This window comes from Camelus bactrianus, chromosome 5 (genome assembly GCF_048773025.1).
Source record: "Camelus bactrianus isolate YW-2024 breed Bactrian camel chromosome 5, ASM4877302v1, whole genome shotgun sequence".
In the NCBI taxonomy this organism is placed as follows: Eukaryota; Metazoa; Chordata; class Mammalia; order Artiodactyla; family Camelidae; genus Camelus; species Camelus bactrianus.
Window position 1 is genome coordinate 17098679 of NC_133543.1, and position 5906 is coordinate 17104584.

A 5906-nucleotide genomic window follows, 5' to 3' on the forward strand; every position below is an offset into this window, starting at 1 on the left:
CAATAGTTAGTAATTGTACATGTTGGACTCCCAAACTATTGACATGATTCTAAAAGTCAGCACTTCAGTGTCACCCCCTCTGTCCTTTCTGCCCTGTTCACAGCTCCCATCTTTTCTACTCTTCCTGCTCCTGCAGGCAACCAGTCTCTGTCGTGTCAGGTTTATCCTTCCTGTGTTTCCTTTGCATAAATGAGCAGGTACCTGTACATTCCACGAAAGGTGGCAAGTGATAGATACCTGTCCACACTTTTCTTTTCTCTGCTCAACAATGTCACTTGACTATCACTTCCTTCCCAAATCTCTTTTAATCCACATTTTCCTCTTCATCTTTTCATTTTTCCTGCACAAAGTATTTGTTGGAGAAACTGGCCGTTTGTCCTGTAGAGTTTCCCACAGTCTACACCTCGCTGGTTGCATCCCCATGGTGTAGTTGAACCAGTTCTGCTGTCTCTGCGTTTTCTTCCACTGGTAATTGCATCTAGAGGCTTGATCACATTCAAGTCTGGTTTCTTGGGCAAAGACTCAGAATTTAAAGGAATCCCTGGCAAATCAAAGACGGTCTCTGTGTAGGTCCAAACATGTGCCCCACAGGCCGTCTGAGTGTGTTCCCCAAAGACTGTTGAGCAGTGGGCTGGATCCCTACACACAAGCTCTGGCCTCTAAAATTGGTGTTTCTTCCCTCCGATGAACTTTTTGGTCTCTGGAGATAATCCTGGGGATTTTCACTTCTTATTCCCTAAAGCAGGTGGGTCAGATCCACCCCTGTTTTCATCCTTTCTAGCCGGCGAAGTCTAAAGTGGGGAGGCGTTTTTAATCTATCAGTGACTGTTGTGAAAATTCAGCAATTCCTCCCTGCAATACCTGGAGTGACCAGTAGAGGGTGATGTTACTCAAGAAAACTCTCTCTTGCCCCAGCTGTCCCAGGGACCCTCCCCTTGGCCTGTGTTTACCTGGGCCTGGTAACAGCGTTCCTCTGTGCTCTCCTGGGACCTACCTGCACCCACCTCACTGAGATTGCTTCCCCCTCCTTCCCCTGCCCCAGCCCTTCTGTGTAAGCCACACTACTGGAGCTGGTGGTGTGCCGGCAGCTCCCAGTGAGGGACGGCCATAGCAAGCGCTCAGACTGGCTTGGAGGGTGGGGTGTGGGCAGTGGACAGAGGAGGCTGACTGTTCCTCAGTTCTCTGGCCAGTCCTTCTCTCTCCCCCGCACTTCTCTGTGCTCTCCTGCTTTCTCTGCGTCTGGTCTGCTGTAGACTACGGTTGTGATGCTAAGGAGTGATTGACTGCATGTTATGCACAGAAACTCTGGCTTTTAAAGAAGGATGAGTGGGTCATCTTACATTAAAAAAAAAAAAAGAAAAAGCCCAAACAGAATTGATTTTTACTTTGCAGACCCCACTGTGGGAGGTTGGCTTTTTATAGAAAAAGTCAAACATCCTGATATAAGAAAAACAGAACCCACCCCTACCTCCACCCCTCCACGGCCCTAAGCTCCATCAGAATCAGCTTCCCCCTCTTCAGTGGGAGTGGGTGTTTTCTCTGATCACATGAGATCTTTGAACAAGCAGCCCTCAGTCTCCAGATCCCAAGGCCCCACCTTATTTTCCCCACTTTAGAGCAGATGCTCTGTGAGGGCAGGGCTGGGCAGGTCCCAGGTGGAAAACAGCCAGAGGGGGCGTCCCGGGCCCCTGGAGGGAGGGACCCATTTCACCTGCTGGGCCCTGGGCTTCAGGACGTGACACTCGAGGTGGGCCACTGTGGTCTGCTTGTTTGTCACCCACACACCACCTGATTAACTGTCAAGGGGCCTGGACATGCGCCTCTGGCCACCACTCTCCCCAGCAGGGAAATCAGGGTGAGAAGATGACCCTCCCAGGCTGTCTGGTGAGCAAGGCCCCAACAGGTGGAAGGATCGGAGCCCCTGGGGGTCTGGGCTGCTCCCTGTCAGCCAGAGATGATCCTGCTGACTGCCCATCCATCCCCCTGACTCCCGGGACCACGGACAGGGTGGCAGCAGCTGTGTGAGGCTGGGATGAGCCTCAGGGTCTCATCTGGGCAGTGGGGATGTCAGTGGTGCCCACCGTCCATGGGGGAAGCTGGCTGCTCAGAGCTTCCCTCTGTGTCCACGGGTGAAGTTGGTGTTGGCTGGAAACCTTGGTCAGCAGGGGGTGGGCAGTGCTACGCTGGGCGAGGGGAGTATGGACTGGTCTCTAGATCATCCGGAATGTGGAGAGCCATCCATCCTGACACATTAAATTAAACTTCCAATTAAATCAATTTTAAAATCAAAAGTAAGAAGTACTCAAAGCGCAGCCCTTCCAGGTTACAGTGCGGGATGGCGCCATCCCCTGTGTCCTTGTGGCTTTGACGTCTGTCCCCTGTGTGCTGGAAACACCGCATGGCGCTGTGCTGTGTGTGCCCTCAGGGAAGTCACCTTGGTGGCTCAAAATTTCCCAGCACAGCACGGGCAGGGGTCACCCTCTGCCCACCCGGAGTGTGAGCCTGACTGCCTGGCCAGGGGAGGGGCAGAGGCCCTTGGGTGCACGCAGCCCTCCTGGGCTGAGTGGCAGTTGGTTGGGGCTCTGGGGCCTGGCCTTCAGGAACGCCTCTTCCTTCTACTCTTCTGCTGAGGCTGAAGGGCCTCTCTGTGGTCAGTTCATGTTGGCTCATCTTAGGTCAGCTGGGGATGGTGGTGGCAGTGGACGTGTCTGCCGACCACAGGGCCACACCAGCCCTGGCTGGCTCACCTGCACAGCCACCCCATGAGCAAAGCCTTGGCCAGGGGATGGGTCGGGGGACCGAGATGCTGAGGGGTGACTACCAAGGCCTGGCAGACATCCTCGGCAGGCTAGGATGGGAGCCCAGCTGGGCTGGACTGGAGGCTGGGGCCGTCCAAACACATGCATGGAGCCTGAGCCACTGAACAGTGTTGGGCGAGAGGTGCCCTGCTGGTCCTGGCCTCTAGGCTGGGACTAGGGACCCACATGGCTGACCTGTCCACTCCTGGAGTGAGACTGGCTCCTCGGGGGTGTGCACGGCCCTTTCCTGGAGTCTTCTTCCTACACACGTGTCTCTGAGAAGGTGAAATCCTCAGAGCAACAGCAGCCTAGTCAGGGTTCTGTGGGGAGATATGGGCAGCGGAGGCGCCTGGGTGGGAAGGGGCCTCGCAGGGCAGAGGAAGGCCTGTCGACGACCCACAGTGGCGGCTTCTCAGAGGGGCTGTCCCCTGGGAAGTCTCCCTTTGCAGGGAAAGGCACGGTTGGGGTTCCCTGGGTGCCCAGGCAGGTGAGGAGGACGTGGGGGGCAGAGCTCCATGCAAGTGCAAAACCCAGCTGGGCACCCTGGCTGTCGGGTGAAGAAGGTCCTCAGGGAATGGAGCATAAAGAAAACACGGTCCACGCACTTACATGACGAGGTCCACAGGGTCGTCACATTCATAAAGGCAGAAAGGAGGAGGGTGGCTGTCAAGGGCTCGGGGAGGGGGAATGTGTTTCACAGGGTCAGAGTTTCCATTTTGCCAGGTGAAAAGAGTTCAGAGATGGGTGGTGGTGATGGTGGCACAATGCTGTGGACGTACTTGTCGCCAAACTGTAACCTTGAAATGGTTAAATGGTCACTTTCAGGGGCCACCTGAGCCGCCGCTGATCCTGTGCTGAGATGCGTCAAAGCCTTGTTAAGAACGTTTGGATCCCCGTGAAGCCCTCCTGTACCCAAGATTACCAGGAGATCTGGGCAAGAACGGGGTTGACAGACTTCCTCGTTTATAGAATCAGGAGTGCCGATAAAAGAAATGGCTCTTGAAGCTTCCAGTCCCACGCCTGCTCGCGGCCACCACTAGCCAGCTTTACGTGCGTGGAGCATCGGTCTGGCCGTGTTGGTTGGGAACGTGGGACATTGTGTTAACCTGCAGACGTGCCGCTGCCCTTGTGTGTGAATAAAGTACCTGCGAGATCCACCGAAAAAAAAAAAAGGTAAATTTCATATCATGTACATTTTACCACAATTAAAAAAAAAGTACATTCAAATTATGTTTTAAAAAATGCAAGGAGTTGAAGCAAAACAAAGGTGTAAAGAGAAAATCCCAAAGGTGGAGGGTAAGGGGTCGAGTGGAAGGATCGCGGGGGCTCCAGAGGGGCCGGTTCCTGGCGTGGGGCTGTGGGCACGTCCTCCGCCCTGTGGGCGCCAGTCTGCTCAGCTGTGACGTGGCTGGCAAGAATTAGCAAGCCTCCCAGCAGGGCTGCTGTAAGGACCCCGAGCCACGCAGGGGGGATATGTGGGAACTGACCCAGAGGTGGTCCGAGGCCTGGAAGTCAGCCCGGGTGGTCAAAGCCACCCCCGGGAGCAGAGCAGCTCGGAGCCCGGGCACCACTGGCTGCTGACCGCGCAGCCTCACCCTTGGGAAGGACGCGGCCTGTGTCGGGAGACCCGGCGGTGGGAGGACAGCGTGGGAGCGGGGGGTGGGGTGTTGGGGGGGGGGCTCTCCCGGAGAGGAAGAGAGGGCTCCTGGGGTGGCGACTGAAGCAGGACCTAAAAGGACCAACCAGGAACAGTGGCTGCCACTGAACACACAGTGTTTTATTTCTTTTGTATTAAATTAAAGCATAGTTGATTTACAATATTGTGTTAGTTACAGCAAAGTGATTCGGTCATACATATGAAAGTATTCTTTTTCCGATTCTTTTGCATCAAAGGACATTACCCGACATTGAGTATTGTTTCTGTGCTATGCAGTCAATCCTTGCTTTTTTTTTTAAATCTCTTTTATCTCTTTTATATATAGTAATGTGTATAGGTTAATCCCAACTCTTAGTTTATCCCTCCCCATCCCTTTCCGTGGTATTTCTTTCTTTCTTTCTTTTTTGGTGGGCGAGGAGGTAATTAGGTTTATTTACTAATTTATTTTTAGAGGAGGTGCTGGGGATTGAACCCCGGACCCTGTGCATGTCAGGCATGAGCTCTACCCCTTGAGCCACACACTCCCCAGCAGTGTTTTATTTCTAACAGCGAATTTCTGTCTTGCTCCCAAGAGATTTGCGATGATACACAAAACTTGGCGTTGGCGGGGGGGGGGGGAGTAACCCCGAGTGAGACTTTGATTGACCCCGTGTCACTAGTGTCCCTGTTACAGAGATGGGAAGCGGAGCTCAGCCAGGAGAAGTGACTGCCCGCAGGCGCACACTGTGGGGGTCTGGGCTGCTCAGGCTTCAGACCCCCAGCGCATGCCCTGGCCCCGCTGCCCCTCCCCACTCCCACCCCACAGGTCTGAGACCAGGCCTGTGTTGTTCGGCTGAGAAATAGCACAGCCCTCTGCCTCCAGTGTCAGCGCTCAAGAAAGAAACTGCTCTTGGGGCCTGACTTTGTATTTTATTTCAATTAGATTTTTAAGGCACAGCTTGAAATATAGATTTCTCAGTGGCTCCAGGACCCCTGAGCATCACCACGGGAAGCAGGGAGGGGTTCAGTCCTCTCTCCCTCCCTACCTCTCCCTCCTTCTCTCCCTCCCTGCCTCCCTTCCTTCCTTCCTTCCTTTCTCCCTCCCTCCCTCCCTTTCTTCCTTCCTTCCTTCCTTCTTCCCTTCCCTCTCTCCTTGGGTCCTGGATCCCTGCCTTGAGGAGCAGACAGTCTGATGGGGAGACAGGAAATGGACAAAGGTTTGTGCTGGAACAAAGGTCAAGCCATGGGGCTGTGAGCATCTATGGGGGACACGCTGGTGGAGGCAGGAAACAGGCATTCCTGATGGGGGACAGTGAGGGAGCACCTGGGAAGGGCTGTGAGTGTGAGGTCTCACCCCATCTGGGGAGGCTAGTCCATCTCAGCCTGGGCTCAGCAGACCCCTGCACCACCCTTGGGCTTCAGAGCCCGTTCCTCAGGTGCATGAGGGCCGGTGTAGAGGGAGCAGAGCTCTG

General features: G+C 54.5%; 1 pseudogene; it reads left to right on the top strand.

Moving 5' to 3' along the window:
- The first annotated feature begins 3657 nt into the window (after positions 1-3657).
- LOC105068412 (ATP synthase F(0) complex subunit j, mitochondrial pseudogene) lies at positions 3658-3950 on the top strand (annotated as a pseudogene).
- Positions 3951-5906: the final 1956 nt, after the last annotated feature.